The following is a 19,847-nucleotide window of genomic DNA, read 5'->3' as shown; positions in this document are numbered from 1 at the left end:
CCCAAGGCGCTCAAGAGGGCATGAGAGGGCTAACCCTAGGCGTGGCGGTTGCCTTGGGTGGCAAGCCACCCTAGGGCGCTGCCTCCTCCTCCACTTGGGCCGCCGCCCCTCCCATCTAAGGGCTGCCGCACCACCTAGGGAAACCCTAGGGGTGATGCACCCTCCTCCTCCTCCTCCTATATAAACCCAATGGTTTGGGGCTGCTAGACACACAAGTTTCTCTCTCTCTCTCTCTTGGTGCAGCCTTACCTCTCCTCCTCCTCATCCTTCGTAGCGCTTGGCGAAGCCCTGTCGAAGTACCACACAGCTCCACTGTCACCACGCCGTCGTGCTGCCAGAGCTCTCCCTCAACTTATCCTCTCTCCTTGCTGGATCAAGGTGAAGGAGACGTCACCGTGATGCACGTGTGTGGAACACGGAGGCGCCGTTGTTGGCGCTTAGATCAGAATCTTCCGTGATCTGAATCGTTGCGAGTACGACTCCATGAACCACGTTCTAGTAACGCTTCCTCTTAGTGATCTTCAAAGGTATGAAGATGCTCTATCCCATTGCTCGTTGCTGGTTTCTCCTAGATAGATCCTTGTTTGACGTCATATTTTTTTTGAATGACTACTACGTTCCCCTACAGTGGTATCAGTGGCAGGTTCTATGCGTAGATTCTATGCACGAGTAGAACACAAAAGTTATGGGCGATGATTTTGTCAATTGCTTGTCATCACTAGTCCTATGTTTTTTCGGCGGTATTGTGGGATGAAGCGGCCCAGACCGACTTTACACGTACGGTTACGTGAGACCGGTTCCATCGCCTAACATGCACTTGTTGTATAAGGTGTCTAGCGGGTGTGTGTCTCTCCCACTTTAATTGGATTGGATTCTATGAAGAGGGTCCTTATGAAGGGTAAATAACATTGGCATATCAACATTGTGGTTGTCACGTAGGTAAGAAGCGTTCTTGCTAGAAACCCAAATCGGATGTGATATGGACAAAAGGATGTGATGTTACATATGTGATGTATGAGATTGATCATGTTCTTGTAATAGGATTCACGACTTGCATGTCGATGAGTATGACAACCGACAGGAGACATAGGAGTTGTCTTAATTTATTGTATGAGATGCAACACCATGTGATTACTTTACTTTATTGCTAACCGTTAGCCATAGTAGTAGAAATAATAGTTGGCGAGGCGACTTCACGGAGACACAATGATGGAGATCATGGTGTCATGCCAGTGACAATGATGATCATGCCGTGCCCCAAAGATGGAGATCAAAAGAGCAAGATGATATTGGCCATATCATGTCACTATATGATATTGCGTGTGATGTTTATCATGTTTTTCATCTTACTGCTTAGAATGATGGTAGCAAAGATAAGATGATCCCTCATTAAAATTTAGAGATGAGTATTCCCCTAAGTGTGCACCGTTGCGAAGGATCGTTTTCTCGAAGTACCACGTGATGATCGGGTTGATAGATTCTAATGTTCGCATACAATGGATGTAAGCCAGATTTACACACGCAAAACACTTAGTTGACTTGACGAGCCTAGCATGTACAAACATGGCCTCGGAATTGAGAGACCGAAAGGTCAAACATGAGTCGTATGGTACATACGATCAACATGGAGATGCTCACCATTGATGACTAGTCCGTCTCACGTGATGATCGGACACGGTCTAGTCGACATGGATCATGTATCACTTGGATGACTGGAGGGATGTCGATCTAAGTGGGAGTTCAATAAATAATTTGATTAGATGAACTTAATTATCATGAACTTAGTCTAAAAATGTCTTCACAAATATTGTAGATCCAATGGCCAATGCTCATGTCAACCTCAATTTCAACGCATTCCTAGAGAAAACCAAGATGAAAGATGATGGAAGCAACTATGCAGACTGGGTCCATAACTTAAAGCTCATACTCATTGCTTCCAAGAAGGCATATGTCCTAGATGTGCCGCTAGGTGATCCTCACGCTCCCGCAGCAGCCCAAGACGTTCTGAACGCCTGGCAGGCACGAAGTGATGACTAGCTTTAGTTTAGTACGACATGCTTTACAGTTTAGAACCGAGGCTTCAAAGGTGCTTTGAGCTACATGGAGCATATGATATGTTCCAAGAGCTGAAACTCCAAGCTCATGCCTGGGTCGAGAGATATGAGGTCCCCGACAAATTCTTTAGCTGTAAGATGGAGGAGAATAGTTCTGTCAGTGAGCACATACTCAGAATGTCGGGGTTGCACATCCGTCTGACTCAGCTAGGAGTTGAACTTCCGGATGACGCGGTTATTGACAGAATCCTCCAGTCGCTTCTACGTAGCTATAAGAGCTTTTTGATGAACTACAACATGCAAGGGATATAAAATACCATTCCCGAGTTGTATTCAATGCTGAAATCAGCGGAGGTAGAAATCAAGAAAGAACATCAAGTGTTGATGGTGAATAAGACCACCAGTTTCAAGAAAGGCAAGGGTATAAAGAACTTCAAGAAGGGCGGCAAAGAAGTTGCCACGCCCAGTAAACCAGTTGCCGGGAAGAAGAAGAAAAAGAATGGAACCAAGCCTGAGACTGAGTGCTATTATTGCAAGGGAACCGGTCACTGGAAGCGGAACTGCCCCAAGTACTTAGCAGATAAGAAGGCCGACAACATCAAAGGTATATATGATATACATGTTATTGATGTGTACCTTACCAGCGCTCGTAGTAGCTCCTAGGTATTTGATACTGGTGTTGTTGCTCACATTTGCAACTCAAAACAGGAACTGTGGAATAAGCGGAGGCTGACAAAGGACAAGGCGACGATGCGCCTCGGGAATGGTTCCAAGGTCGATGTGATCGCCGTTGGCACGCTACCTCTACATCTACCTTTGGGATTAGTTTTAAACCTTAATAGTTGTTATTTAGTACCAGCTTTGAGCATGAACATTGTATTGGGATCTTGCTTGATGCGAGATGGCTACTCATTTAAATTTGAGAATAATGGTTGTTCCATTTATAAGAGTGATTTGTTTTATGGTCATGCCCCGCTGGTCAATGGTTTATTCTTGATGAATCTCGAACGTGATGTTACACATATTCATAATGTAAGTACCAAAAGATGTAAGCTTGATAATGATAGTCCCACATACTTGTGGCATTGACCCCTTGGTCATATAGGTGTCAAGCGCATGAAGAAACTCCATACATATGGACTTTTGGAGTCTCTTAATTTTGAATCATTTGACACATGCGAACCGTGCCTCTTGGGAAAGATGACCAAGACTCCGTTCTCCGAAACAATGGAGCGAGCAACCAACTTATTGGAAATAATACACACTGATATATGCGGTTCAATGAGCGTTGAGGCTCGCGGTGGCTATCGTTATGTTCTCACCCTCACTAATGACTTAAGTAGATATGGATATAACTACTTAGTGAAACACAAGTCTGAAACTTTGGAAAGGTTCAAGGAATTTCACAGTGAGGTGGAGAATCAACGTGACACGAAAATAAAGTTCTTACGATATGATCGTGGAGGAGAATATTTAAGTCACGAGTTTGGCACGCACTTAAGGAAATGTGGAATTGTTTCACAACTCATGCCGCGTGGCACACCTCAGCGTAATTGTGTGTCTGAATGTCGTAATCGCACTCTATTGGATATTGTGCGATCTATGACGTTTCTTACTGATTTACCGCTATTATTTTGGGGATATGCATTGGAAACTACCGCATTCACTTTAAATAGGGCACTGTCTAAATCCGTTGAGACGACACGGTATGAATTATGGTTTGGCAAGAAACCTAAGCTGTCGTTTCTGAAAGTTTGGGGCTACGATGGTTATGTGAAGAAACTTCAACGTGAGAAGCTCAAACCCAAAGCGGAAAAATGTGTCTTCATAGGATACCCTAAGGAAACTATTAAGTACACCTTCTATCTTAGATCCGAAAGCAAAATCTTTGTTGCCAAGAACGGATCCTTTCTAGAGAAAGAGTTTCTCTCGAAAGAAGTAAGTGGGAGGAAAGTAGAACTTGATAAGGTAATCGTACCTCCTCTCGAACCGGAGAGTCGCACATCAGAAGAAAATGTTTCTCAGGTGCGTGCACCGGCTAGGGAAGAAGCTAAGGATGATGATCATGAAACTTCAGATCAAGTTGCTACTGAACCTCGAAGGTCCACAAGGACACGTTCCGCACCAGAGTGGTACGACAACACTGTCATGGAAATCATGTTGTTGGACAACAGTGAAGCTTCGAACTATGAAGAAGCGATGGCGGGCCCGGATTCCAACAAATGGGTTGAAGCCATGAAATCCGAGATAGGATCCATGTATGAGAACAAAGTATGGACTTTGGTGGACTTGCCCGATGATTGGCGAGCCATAGAAAAATAAATGGATCTTTAAGAAGAAGACTAACGCGGATGGTAATGTGACCATCTATAAGGTGTTGGGGAACGTTGCATGGGAAACAAATTTTTTCCTACGCACACGAGAACCTATCATGGTGATGTTCATCTACGAGAGGGAGATCAGATCCATATGCCCTTGTAGATTGCTAAGCGGGAAGCGTTAAGAAACACAGTTGATGTAGTGGAACAGCTTCGTGATTCAAATCACGTTCGTCCCACAATCCGTTCCGATCTAGCGCCGAACAGACGACACCTCCGCGTTTAGCACACGTACAGCTTGATGGCGATCTCCGCCTTCTTGATGTAGCAAGAGAGACGGGGAAGTAGATGAGTTCTCCGACAGCGTGACGGCACGCTGGTGATGGTGATGATCTATTCCTACAGGGCTCCGCCCAAGCTCTGCAGAAAACTGATCTAGAGGAAGAACTACGAAGTAGAGGTTTGGGTTGCACGTGGCAAAGTTGTGTCTCAAAAACCCTAAAACCTCTAGTATATATCGGAGGAGGGGAGGGGCAAGCCTTGGGGCTCAAGGGAGGAGGAGGAGGACTCTGTTTAGCAGATCCCTGGCAATGGCTAGACAAATGCTATTCTCGATTGCTCAACAAATAGAAATTGTCTTGCAATGACCCACCAGCGCGTGGGATCGAGGCAGTTTTCGAGGGTAGGGTATTCAACCCAAATTTTTTGATTCGCCGGACAGGAAGTGAGAGGATACTATCAAGTATTAGCAGCTGAGTGTGTCAGATTCAACCACACCTGAAAGATTAGTATCTGCAAGCAAAGTATCAACAACAAAGTAATGTGATAACAACGGTGTCAGAAACGATCTCTTGACGGTAGACTATTCCTAACGATTGTATCAATGGCGCCAGAAGTTGCCGGTAGACGGGAAATATTCTTTCCCGTCAACGACGTGCGAACCGGTATTGTAGCAGGTAGCAGCAGTGTAACGAGTAGCAGCAGTGGCAAGGAACAGCAGTAGTGACAGCAGTAGCAAGTAGCAACAGTAGCAAGTAACAGGAGAGCAAGTAACAGCAGCAGTGGGACAAACTCGTAGGCAATGGGTCGGTGACTTGTTTGGATGATATTCATCATGCAACAGTTATAACACGGAGAGATATGTGGCTAGCTCCCGTTCGTCAATGTGATGTAGGCATGCATTCTGTGTGTCGTCATACATGCTTAGGGAAAAGAACTTGCATGACATCTATTGTCCATCCCTCCCGTGGCAGCGGGGTCCAAAAGGAAACTACGGGATATTAAGGTTCTCCTTTTAATAAAGAACTGGACCAACGCATTAGCATTTGGTGAACACATGAACTCCTCAAACTATGGTCATCACCGGGAGTGGTTCCGGTTATTGACACTCCGGGGTTGCCGGGTCATAACACATAGTAGGTAACTACAACTTGCAAGATCAGATCTAAAACACACATATATTGGTGACAATATAATAATTTCAGATCTGAAATCATGGCACTCGGGCCCTAGTGACTAGCATTAAGCATGGCAAAGTAGTAGCAACATCAATCTCAGAAGATAGTGGATACTATGGATCAATCCCCGTCTAAACTAACTCAATTAGATGCTAGATCTCATCCTACTCATCATCGCCTAGCGAGCCTATGAATAGATTACTCACGAACGATGAAGATCTTCATGGAATTGGAGAGGGAAGAAGGTTGATGATGATGATGGCGATGATTTCCCCTCTCCGGAGCCCAAAACGGACTCCAGATCTGCCCTCCAGATGAAGAACAGGATGTGGCGGCGCCTCCGTATCGCAAACGCGGCGAAATCTTCTCTCTTGATTTTTTCTGGGACGAAAGTGAATTTATAGAGCTGAGTTTGGGGGCAGCAGGGCCACGTAGGCCCCACAAGCTTGCTAGCCACCACCAGGGGGGGGGGGGGGTGGTGGCGGCTACAGGGCTTGTGGCCCACTGGCCCATCCCCTCCGGTGGATCTTTGCATAGGTATTTTTCATATTTTCCAGAAATAATCTCCGTAAATTTTCAGGACGTTCCGAGAACTTTCATTTCTGCACAAAAACAACACCAAGGCAATTCTACTGAAAACAACATCAGTCCAGGTTAGTTCCATTCAAATCATGCAAATTAGAGTCGAAAACAAGGGCAAAAGAGTTTGGAAAAGTAGATACGATGGAGACGTATCAACTCCCCCAAGCTTAAAACCTTGCTTGTCCTCAAGCAATTTAGTTGACAAACTGAGAGAGAAAGAAAAACTTTGACAAACTCTGTTTGATCTTGTTGTTGCAACTATGTCTAACTGATAACCAGAATTTCAGCAAGATCACAAGTTAACCACATAAGCAAGTGACACAAAGGTCTCACGGTAATCTAATATCAATGGCATAATCAGCTAACGAGCAAATAATAATGAGTTTCAAATACCAACAATCCAATCAAAACAAGCATGAAGCAATATGAATAGGTGGTATCTCGCTAGCTCTTTCTGAGACCGCAAAACATCAATGCAGAGCACTTTCAAAGATCAAGGGCTGGCTAAACATTGTAATTCATAGTAACGAAGATCCAGTCATAGTCATACTCAATATCAATCAAAAGCAAAGCATAAAAATGACAAAGGTGCTCTCTAATTGGTGCTTAAATAAGAAGAGGATGACTCAACAGGAAAGTAAATAGACAGGCCCTTCGCAGAGGGAAGCATTGATTTGCAGAGGTGCCAGGGCTCAAGCTTTGAAAATAGAGATAATAATTTTGGGTGGCATGCTTTCATTGTCAACGCAATGACCAAGAGTTCTCAATATCTTCCATGCTACTCATGCTATAGGCGGTTCCCAAACAGAAAAGTAAAGTTCTAACTCCCCCACCACCAATCAATCACACTCCACGGCTAGCCGAATCCTCGGGTACTGTCCATACTAACATCAATCCGGGGGGGGGTCTTGTTTATAGTTATGTTTTCGATTTAAGCATGGAACTCGGCATTCCAATTACCGGCCCCTTTCTCATGAATGACAGTGAATAAACACATGTCGAGGATAACACGCCTAACATGGAAGATACCAATAGCCCCCTGTCACCACATGGGCGGTTCGGGTATGCAAAATAGATTACTTCTTGAAGGTTTAGAGAGTGGCACATGCAAATTTACTTGGAACGGCAGGTAGATACCGCAAATAGGTAGGTATGGTGGACTCTCATGGAAAAACTTTTGGGTTTATGGAAGTGGATGCACAAGCAGTATTCCGCTTAGTACAAGTGAAGGCTAGAAAAAGATTGGGAAGAGACCAACTAGAGAGCGACAATAGTCATCAAGATGCAATGAGTTTGACTAACATTGAATGCAAGCATGAACAAGATATAAATCACCATGAACACGAACATCATAGAGGCTATGTTGATTTTGTTTCAACTACATGCATGAACATGCGCCAAGTCAAGCCACTTGAATCATTCAAAGGAGAATACCGTCCTATCATACTACATCATAGTCATCTCAAAATCTATGTTGGCATTCAAGACAAACCATTATAAGCTCTCAGCTAATTAAGCATGGCATCAGAAACTATGATCTCTAAGTTGTCATTGCAAACATGGTTCTCTCACAACAAAGCTGAATCAGGCATGACAAGCTAGTCATATTTACAAAAACAAAATAGATAGAGTTCATACCAACTTTTCCAGTCTCAATCACTTCATCATATATCATCATTATTGCCTTTCACTTGCACGATCGAACGATGTGAACAATAATAAGAGTGCTCATGCATTGGATTAAGCTGAATCTGCAGGCAAACACAAAGGAGAAGACAAAGTAATATGGCTCTTTGAAAGCTAAACAGGTATGCATGCAAGAGCCACTAAACATTGTAACCAATATCTTCTACCTTGACCCGAAGAAAAAGAAAAATATTTACACGGGAAAGCTCCCAACAGGCAAAAGAAGAAAGGAAAATCTTTTTGGGTTTTCTCAAAAGGACACAAAACAAGAAAACAAGAAAACGAAAATAAACTAGCATGGATAATTAAGTGGCAAAGTGTGAACACCGACTGACAAAGTGAAAGCATAAGCATGAATGTAGGGTCGGTGAGAACACGTATTCCCCCAAGCTTTGGCTTTTGGCCTAGCTTTGTCTACTCCCAAGGCGGGAAATAACCAGCTCCGAGATACTCCGGAGCAGACTGTGGATGCCACTACTGTGTGAGCTCCTCTGGCTCTCACTAATAAACTGGCGTCTGGTACTCGACTGGCGGCTCGGGCACGGGCACCTGTGGTTGGGCCAAGCCCCAATATGCGTAGATGTCCGAGGGCATAATAGTGTACCTGCCTGCATGAAGATCAAACAAAGAAGGAGCAGGCAAAGTAATAGGCTCTCGAGTGCCCTGACTAAATACCAAGTTATAAATCATCCATCTACTAGCATCTCTATCCAGAAAATCATGGCGAACCATGCTGTCATAATCCAGATATTTCTCACGGAGAAGCATCTCTCCTTCCTCCCCCAGTCTAACAGGTATCTCAAAGTGTCTGGCAAGACGGGTAGCATAGATACCTCCATAGACGACACCCTTAGAACGGTTGGTGTTCAACCACTGGGCTACTATAGCACCTAGGCTATAAGTCTTAGTGCTATAAAGTCCTTCGCGCAAAACCGCAAGGTCTGGAGAACTAAGTGATCCAGACTCACCACGGCCAATCAAACATTTTCCCACAAATAATGAGAATTACCGAAGCACAGGAAAATGTATGCTAGCAATTCTAGCGCGAGACACTCCTCTCTCCTCTCCAACAGCAATAGAACCTATGAAATCCTCCAGACCCATGGACGAGGGTCACGGATATCCCCAACATAAGGTAATTTGCATACATTGCAAAAATCCTGTAGTGTCATGCACTCGGGGATGTCGTACATCATGAACTCAACCATGGGAGGATTCTTCCTCGGATAAAAGTTGAAGCTTTGAATGAAAATATTGGTGAGGAGGAGGTATTGCGAGCACTTATCTTCAACGAACGCAGTAAGACCTGCATTCTCTACCAAGTAATAAAAGTCTTCATAAAGCCCAGCGGCGCGCAAAAATTCATCACTTGGCCACTCGCACGCTCAAACTTCTGTGACTCGAGGAACTACGTACTTGGGGTGGTTCTTCTCATCCTCCTTGGGGTTACGGCTTGAACAACTTCTCAAGAACCTCCTCATCTTTTCCTTTTTCTAGCTCTGAAAAATTATGAAATTTTTAGAGACTTCGAAAGAAAAGTGAATAAAGATTAACCCAACTCGTAGCAACTACTCCTACTAGTGCCTAGAGACCGTATCACGCGCTAAAACTACTTGGAACCAGCTAAATCAACATTTCAAGCTCAAGAACAGGGTCACCAAGGTAGCAAGAATACGCAAAGGATAAAGCACTAGAGCAAAAACTAATTGGACCAATGGAGGAGTCACTTACCAAGGAGTAATTTCCCCAAAACGGTTTGGAGAATGGTGCTTTGAGCAAGGAGATCGAAAATCACAGCCAAATGAACAAGAACACGGGCTTGAGCTGTGAAACAATTTTTTCTGGAGGTGGAAGAAGAGGATGGGAGCTGGAATGAGTGGAGGGGGTCCCTGTGGGCCCCACAAGCTTGCTAGCCGCCACCAGGGGGGCGGGGCGGCTACAGGGCTTGTGGCCCACTAGTTTGGCCCCTAGGCCAGCTCTCAGGCCCAATATTTTTCAAATATTCCAGAAAAAATCATACTAGATTTTCAGGACCATCGGAGAACTTTTATTTTTGGGGTATTTTTCTCCGGGACGCTAAAACAGAAAACAAGAAAAGCTAAACTAAATCTATCATTTTTCTTCTAAGCAACAGAAAGTGAAACCTTAAAACAAAGGTTGTGACTCTTTGATTCATCCATTTCATGGTCATCAAAAGAAATCCGTCAATGGGGTTGATCAAACTCTCATGAAAAAACCTTTTCGAATCGCAAGAAGAAACGGAGAATTGTCGAATAGCCTCTAAGTCACCTCAATGGGGATATGTATCTCCCCAACAAGCAAATCATACTTCATCTTGACACGAGGAATAGGGCATTCAAAGCTCCCAATAAGAATCGATGAAGTCTTTTCGATAGCATTGATGCAATGTACTTGATATCGTTTCTTCGGAAAGTGCACTGTATGCTCATTACCGTTGACATGGAAAGTGACATTGCCTTTGTTGCAATCTATAACAGCCCCTGCAGTGTTTAAAAAGGGTCTTCCGAGGATGACAGCGATGGCAACGTCCTCGGGAATATCCAAGATAACAAAGTCTGTTAAGATAATGGTGTTAGCAACCACAACAGGCACATCCTCGCAAATGCCGATAGGGAAAGGAGTTGATTTTTCGGCCATTTGCAGAGAAATTTTAGTGGGTGTCAACTTATCCAATTCAAGTCTATGATAAAGAGAGAGCGGCATAACACTAACACCGGCTCCAAGGTCACATAAGGCAGTTCTTACGTAGTTTCCTTTAATGGAGCAAGGTATAGTGGGTACTCCGGGATCACCCAGTTTCTTAGGAGTTCCACCTTTGAAAGTGTAATTGGCAAGCATGGTGGAGATCTCAAGATCTGGTATCTTCCATTTATTGGTCACGATATCTTTCATGTACTTGGCATACAGAGACATTTTGAGCATATCAGTTAACCGCATCTGCAGAAAAACGGGTCTTATCATCTCAACGAAGCGCTCAAAATCCTCATCATCCTTTTTCTTGGATGGCTTAGGAGGAAAGGGCATAGGTATCTGAACCCATGGCTCCCTTTATTTACCATGCTTCCTAGCAGTGAAGTCATTCTTATCATATCTCTTAGGTTGTGGGTTATCAGGATTAACCGTAGGTTCAATCTCCAAATCCTCATCATTGCTAGGTTGAGCATTATTATGAACATCGCTGTCCATATTATCACCAGGTTCATGTTCATCACCAGATTGTGTTTCTGCATTAGATGCAGAAATATCATTAGGTTCTTCAAGTGTGACAGTATTTGGTGAACTGGCATGTAGGTTTCTATCATCCTTCTTCTTCTCCTTAGGATGACTGGGTGTATCAGCATTAATTCCTTGAGAATCTTGATCAATTCTCTTAGGATGGCCTTCAGGATACGAAGGTTCCTGTGTCATTTTGCCTCCTCTAGTAATGACCCTGACAGAGTTTTCATTTAATTCATTGATCAAGTAATTCTGAGCTTTAAGTACTTGTTCTACCTGAGTGGTAATCATAGAGGCATGTTTACTCAGAAGCTTCAGATCATTGACATTTCTGTCTACACAAGCACTTAAATGGCTAAGCATACGAGTACTTTGTTCCAAATGTCTACTACCATAATCATTGAAACTCTATTGTTTGGCAACAAAGTTGTCAAATTCATCAAAGCATAGGCTAGCAGGTTTGTCAACAGGAATATCACTCTCATCAAACCTACGCAGAGAATTCACTTCTACTACTTGTATCGGGTTATCGAGACCATGGATCTCTTCGATAGGTGGTAGATTTTTGACATCTTCAGATCTAATGCCTTTCTCTTGCATAGATTTCTTGGCTTCTTGCATATCTTCGGGACTGAGGAATAGAATACCTCTTTTCTTAGGAGTTGGCTTAGGAGGTGGTTCGGGAAGAGTTCAAGCATTATCGTTGATCAAGATGTTATTCAGGAGAATCTCAGCTTGTTTGATAGTTCGTTCCCTAAAAATACAACCGACACAACTATCTAGGTGGTCTCTAGAGGCATCGGTAAGTCCGTTATAGAAGATACCAAGTATCTCGTTCTTCTTAAGAGGGTGATCAGGCAAAGCATTCTCTAGCTGGATGAGCCTCCCCCAAGCTTGTGGGAGACTCTCTCCTTGGAGTTGAGCAAAGTTGTATATTTCCTGCAAGGCAGCTTGCTTCTTATGGGCAAGGAAATATTTCTCACAGAAGTAATAGACCATATCCTGGGGACTACTCACACATCTAGGAGCAAGAGAGGTGAACCAGGCTTTAGCGTCATCCTTTAGAGAGAAAGGAAACAACTTGAGGATATAGTAGTAGTGGATCTTCTCCTCACTAGTGAAAAGGGTGGCTATATCGTGTTGTTTGGTAAGATGGGCTACGACCGTCTCAGAGTCATAACTGTGGAAAGGATCAGATTCGACTACAGATATTATCTCAGGGTCGACGGAGAATTCATAATCCTTATCGGTGATAAAGATAGGTGAAGTGGCAAACTTCGGGTCGTATTTCATCCTAGCTTTCAAAGATTTTTCCTTCCACTTGAGAAGTAATTTCTTAGCGTCATATGCATCCTTACACGCAAGAAAATCCTCAGCTATCTCTCCCTCTATAACGTAACCCTCAGGTATATCAGGCAATTCATATCTAGGAGAGCTAGATCTAGCAGGAGTAAAAGCAGGTTCTATCTCAATAGTATCGGCAGTTCCAGAAGCATCACGAGCATTAGGAGTAACTCTAGAAATATGAGCATCAAGGAACACCCCTAGTGGCACATCAGGCATTGTAGTATCTCTAGCAGTATCAAACATAACATCATCAGGCAAGGCAGTATCAGGCATAGCATCTCTAGCAGTATCAGGCAAAGCAGTATCAGGCATAGCATCTCTAGCAGTATCAGGCATAACATCTCTAGCCTCATCAGGCATAGCATCTCTAGCAGGAGGTGATGTCGCAAACTTACTCATAACTGAAGGTGAATCAAGTGCAGAGCTAGATGGCAATTCCTTACCTCCCCTCGTTGTTGAGGGAAAAACTTTGGTTTTTGGATCTTTCAGATTCTTCATAGTGATCAGCAGATATAAATCCCAAGTGACTCACAGAATATAGCAATCGCTTCCCCGGAAACGGCGCCAGAAAAATGTTGTTTAGCAGATCCCTGGCAATGGCTAGACAAATACTATTCTCGATTGCTCAACAATTAGAAATTGTCTTGCAATGAACCACCAGCGCGTGGGATCGAGGCAGTTTTCGAGGGTAGAGTATTCAACCCAAATTTGTTGATTCGCCGGACAGGAAGTGAGAGGATACTATCAAGTATTAGTAGCTGAATGTGTCAGATTCAACCACACCTGAAAGATTAGTATCTGCAAGCAAAGTATCAACAACAAAGTAATATGATAACAACGGTGTGAGAAAAGATCTGTTGACAGCAGACTATTCCTAACGATTGTATCAATGGTGCCAGAAGTTGCCGGTAGATGGGAAAACTTCTTTCCCGTCAACGACGTGCGAACCAGTATTGTAGCAGGTAGCAGCAGTGTAATGAGTAGCAGCAGTGGCAAGGAACAACAGTAGTGACAGCAGTAGCAAGTAGCAACAGTAGCAAGTAACACCAGCAGTGGGACAAACTCGTAGGCAATGGGTCGGTGATTTTTTTGGATGATATTCATCATGCAACAGTTATAACATGGAGAGATATGTGGCTAGCTCCGGTTCGTCAATGTGATGTAGGCATGCATTCCGTGTGTCGTCATACGTGCTTAGGGAAAAGAACTTGCATGACATCTATTGTCCATCCCTCCCGTGGCAGCGGGGTCCAAAAGGAAACCACGGGATATTAATGTTCTCCTTTTAATAAACAACCGGACCAATGCATTAGCACTTGGTGAACACATGAACTCCTCAAACTATGGTCATCATCGGGAGTGGTTCCGGTTATTGTCACTCCGGGGTTGTCGGGTCATAACACATAGTAGGTAACTACAACTTGCAAGATCGGATCTAAAACACACATATATTGGTGACAACATAATAATTTCAGATCTGAAATCATGGCACTCGGGCCCTAGTGACAAGCATTAAGCATGGCAAAGTAGTAGCAACATCAATCTCAGAACATAGTGGATACTAGGGATCAATCCCCGTCAAAACTAACTCGATTACATGATAGATCTCATCCTACTCATCACCGCACAGCGAGCCTATGAATAGATTACTCACGAACGATGAAGAGCTTCATGGAATTGGAGAGGGAAGAAGGTTGATGATGACGATGGCGACGATTTCCCCTCTCCGGAGCCCAAAGCGGATTCTAGATCTGCCCTCCAGATGAAGAACATGATGTGGCGGCGCCTCCATATCGCCAACGTGACGAAATCTTATCTCTTGATTTTTTCTGGGACGAAAGTGAATTTATAGAGCTGAGTTTGGGGGCGGCAGGGCCACGTGGGCCCCACAAGCTTGCTAGCCGCCACTAGGGGGGGGGGGGGGGTGGCGGCTACAGGGCTTGTGGACCACTGGCCCATCCCCTCCGATGGATCTTTGCGCAGGTATTTTTCATATTTTCCAGAAATATTCTCTGTAAATTTTCAGGACGTTTCGAGAACTTTCATTTCTGCACAAAAACAACACCAAGGCAATTCTGCTGAAAACAGCGTCAGTCCAGGTTAGTTCCATTCAAATCATGCAAATTAGAGTCCAAAACAAGGGCAAAAGAGTTTGGAAAAGTAGATACGATGGAGACGTATTAGACTCAAACTCCAATTCGGTTTGGAGGAGGAGGAGTCCCCTCCTTCCTTCCTTCCTTCCCACCTCCCTCTTCTTTTTTCTTTGGTTTTCTTTTCCTAACCGACATAGCCCACTTGGGCTGGCCTCACCAGCCCAATAAGGGCTGGTGCGCCACCCTTGGGCTATTAGGCTCACTCCCGGGTTGGTGGGCCCCTCCCGGTGAAAACCCGGAACCCATTCGTCACTGCCGGTACACTGCCGGTAATGCCTGAAATCTTTCCGGAGACCAAATGAAACCAACCTATATATCAATCTTCGTTTCCGGACCATTCCGAAAACCCTCGTGACATCCGTGATCTCATCCGGGACTCGGAACAACCTTCGGTCACCAATACCTATAACTCAACTATACCAAAACGTCACCGAACCTTAAGTGTGCAGACCCTACTGGTTCGAGAACTATGCAGACATGACCTGAGACACTCCCTGGTCAATATCCAACAACAGGACATGGATGTCCATATCGGATCCTACATATTCGACGTAGATCTTATCGGTTGAACCTCTGTGCCAAGGATTCATATAATCCCGTATAGCATTCCCTTTGTCCTTCGGTATGTTACTTGCCAGAGATTTGATCGTCGGTATCCCTATACCTATTTCATTCTCGTTACTGGCAAGTCTCTTTACTCATTCCGTAATACAAGATCCCGTGACTAACACTTGAGTCACATTGCTTGCAAGGCTTATATGTGATGTTGTATTGATGACCCACAAGTGTAGGGGATCTATCGTAGTCATTTCGATAAGTAAGAGTGTCGAACCTAACGAGGAGCAGAAGAAACTAACAAGTCGTTTTCAACAAGGTATTCTCTGCAAGCACTGAAATTATCGGTAAAAGATAGTTGTGTGATAAGATAATTCATAGCGAGTAGCAAGTAACAATAGTAACAAAGGTGCAGCAAGATGGCCCAATCCCTTTTGTTGCAAGGGACAAGCCTGGACAAACTCTTATATGAGGTGAAGCGCTCCCGAGGACACATAGGAATTTCTGTCAAGCTAATTTTCATCATGTTCATATGATTCACGTTCGCTACTTTGATATTTTGATATGTGGGTGGACCGGTGCTTGGGTGATGCCCTTACTTGGACAAACACCCCACTTATGACTAACCCCTCTCGCAAGCATCTGCAACTACGAAAGAAGAATTACGACTCAGTCAAACCATAGCATTAAACTAGTGGATCCAAATCAGCCCCTTACGAAGCAACACATAAACTAGGGTTTAAGCTTCTGTCACTCTAGCAACCCATCATCTACTTATTACTTCCCAATGCCTTCCTCTAGGACCAAATAATGGTGAAGTGTAATGTAGTCGACGTTCACGTAACATCACTAGAGGAAAGACAACATACAACGCATCAAAATATCGAACGAATACCAAATTCACATGACTAGTTATAGGATGACTTATCCCATGTCCTCAGGAACAAAAGTGACTACTCACAAAGCATAATTATGTTCATGACCAGAGAGGTATTGAATAGCATTAAGTATCTGAACATATGATCTTCCACCGAGTAATCCAACTAGCATCAACTACAAAGAGTAATTAACACTACTAGCAACCTTACAAGTACCAATCGGAGTCGCGAGACGGAGATTGGTTACAAGAGATGAACTAGGGTTTGGAGATGAGATGGTGCTGATGAAGATGTTGATGGAGATGAGTCCCCTCTGATGAGAGGAGTGTTGGTGATGACGATGGCGATGATTTCCCCCTCCGGGAGGGAAGTTTCCCCGGCAGGACGGCCCTGCCGGAGCTCTAGATTGGTTCTGCTCAAGTTCCCCCTCGTGGCGGCGACGTATCTTCCTGAAAGCCTCCTCTTGATTTTTCTGGGACAAAACCCTGCTTGTAACAAAAGATGGGAGCCGGAGGGGCAACAGGGGGCCCACAAGCCACCTAGGCGCGGCCACGGGGGTAGGCCGCGCCTGACAGGCTTGTGGCCTCCTGGTGGCTCCCCTGCGGTACTTCTTGCGGCCAGTATTTTTTATAAAATCCAAAATAATTCATCGTTGATTTTCACGGCTTTTCGAGTTGCGCATAGTAGGTATATCAAACTTGCTCCTTTTTCGGACCAGAATTCCAGCTGCCGGCATTCCCTCTCTTCATGTAAACCTTACAAAATAAGAGAGAAAATGCATAAGTATTGTACCGTAAAGTGTAATAACAGCCCATAAAGCGATACATATCAACATAAAATCATGATGCAAAATGGACGTATCAACTCCCCCAAGCTTAGACCTCGCTTGTCCTCAAGCGGAAGCCGAGATAAATAAATATGCCCACATGTTGAGAGATAGAGGTGTCGGTAAAACAAAATACGGACATGCAGGCATCATGATCACATTTAGAACATCAATATCGTCATATAATCTCCTATGCTAAAGTGATAATTCCTTCACAAAGTAAAGTATGGATCACGAACCTTATTGAGAATTAACAACCAATAGTATTTAATCAATGAAGCAATGGCAATTTATCATAACATTGGAAAGAGTCAAATAAGAGCTTGTAAAGCAAATCCACATACTCAATCATCCTTTCGTCTTCTACAATTGCTAAAACTCACGTGGTACTCATGAGATCAAAGTTTCAGTTGGACACAAAGAAAGATATGGGATTATAGTTTCACCTCCCAAGTACTTACCTCAAGGGTAATGTCAACAATAATAATTCATGAATACTTACTCCAAGTTGACATATGAATATAGATCTTTCCCTAGCACATGACGTTAGCCAAGATAATGGCGAAATAAGGAGTTGGTGTCAATCATCATGACTTTTTAAGGATAAAAACTAAAGGTACAAGATAGGCCCTTCGTAGAGGGAAGCAGAGGTTGTCATGCGCTTTTGAGGTTTGTATGTGTGATCTCTTAGTGTGGAGGAACTTCACTTTATATTGCCTCTTGTGATAAAGAACTTTATTATGCAGTCTGTCGCTTTTATGTATTCCTCATCACAGGTTCGTACAAAGCTTATTTTCCACACACTAATAGATCATACATATTTAGGGAGCAATTTTTATTGCTTGCACCAATGACAACTTACTTGAGGGATCTTATTCAATCCATAGGTAGGTATGGTGGACCCTCATGGCAAAACTGGGTTGATGGTTTATGGATGCACGAGTAGTATGTCTACCTAGTGCGGAAGTTTTGGCTAATATGAGGTGGAACCAAGCATCATATGCTAATGGATCTCTAGTCATATAACATTGTTCGGAACCAAGCAAACATAATTCATTATGTTGTCTTCCTTGTCCAACATCTACTTCTAAGCATGTAATAGTTTAATGAGTGTTCACAATCATAGATGGTGCCCGAGATGATATATTTATATGTGAACCTCTCCTTCTTTATTACTTCCTATTAATTGCAACAATGACCAAGGTTTACGTTTGTCCACCCACAACAAGTTTCAATCAACATTCTTTTTATATGTGAAGCCATCACTTCCCATAAGATGATTACATGAACTTTCATGCTTTTGTTCTTTTATTATTCTTTTCTTTAGATCATGGCATGAAGCAAGGCCCTTAACTAAAACACTCTTTATTATATGACTCACGAGCTCGAATACATTGGGGGTAACACAAAGCAAAACTCAAGCCTAGATCATACTAAGAACTTTATTCTACTAGAAAAAGATAAACGATAAAACAAAAAAGGATCGAACTAAGAAAAAGGTAAAGGCAAAAGATGTGATGGTGATACGATACCGGGGCAACTCCCCCAAGCTTGGCACAAACCAAGAGGAGTGCCCATACCCGTGATTAGTTATCTTCCTTCGAAGGTGATGTTGGTGGAGTTGTTGCAATCTAGGGTTGATTCTCCGTCTCCCAAGGCATAGGTGCTCCATCATGGAAAGATGACCGAGTCTCCGGGATCCTCAAATCTGCAGCCAACCGTATTGATTTAAATCTATACTCATACTCACAGTTTTGGTTCTGCAGGTCGTAGATCTGGGCTTGGAGGTGATCAATTATGTCATAGAGCCTGGAGAGGTGCTTCCCGATGTCATTGGCATCGATCTTGTGCTTTTTGGTGAACTCCGTGATCATCATGTGGTTGGCGTTGAGTCCGCGTTCCACCATCCCTTGGCACTTGAAGACTTGCTGCTCCACTGCTTCGAGCCTCGCCTCCATGCTTCCGGTATTCTTGGGCCCCTCAACATCACGGATGTGCAGCACGCCCTCATGCATCTCGATAGACTGAGGGTGTTGCAGAACTCCCGCGAGGTAGGGATTGATGACCTTCTCGAAGAACTTGTCCTTCGGAACCTTTGGGGACGCCATAGCGATCTAGATCTGTCTGCAAAGTAGCTCGAAACGAAAACAGAGGATATTTGCGTGATACGAGGTTCAGACCTTCCGGGAGAATATATAATGAATTTTTCCCGACCAAAAGGAGTATTCCACAAGAAAACGGAGTCCGGGAGACACAGGAGGTTCCCACAAGCCACCCAGGCGCCGCCAGGGGGTAGGTCACGCCTGGCAGGCTTGTCGCCTCCTCATGTGCTTTCCGGACTACTTTAAATTTTTCGAATTTTCTAAAAATTCCAAAACGGAGAATAATTGCTATTGGAAAAGTTTTGGAGTTGGTTTGCTTACCGAATCACATACCTCTTTGTCTTTGGAGTCCGAAACAGGATGATAAATATCCCTTATGTACTCCTCTGGAGTTATGGTATTAATAATATTGCTTTCAACATTTATGGGGGTACCTGAGATATAATGCTTGATTCTTTGTCCATTTACAACTCTCGGAAAATTACCTTCCGCGTTGTTGATCTTTATGGCACCGGAACGATATACTTCCTCAACAATGTAAGGACCTTCCCATTTAGAGAGAAGCTTGCCTGCAAAAAATCTTAAACGAGAATTGTATAGCAAGACATAATCACCTACATTTAACTCACATTTTTGTATCCTTTTACCAGGC

This window comes from Hordeum vulgare, chromosome 3H, assembly GCF_904849725.1.
Source record: "Hordeum vulgare subsp. vulgare chromosome 3H, MorexV3_pseudomolecules_assembly, whole genome shotgun sequence".
Lineage (NCBI taxonomy): Eukaryota > Viridiplantae > Streptophyta > Magnoliopsida > Poales > Poaceae > Hordeum > Hordeum vulgare.
Note: the sequence above shows the minus strand (reverse complement) of the source record.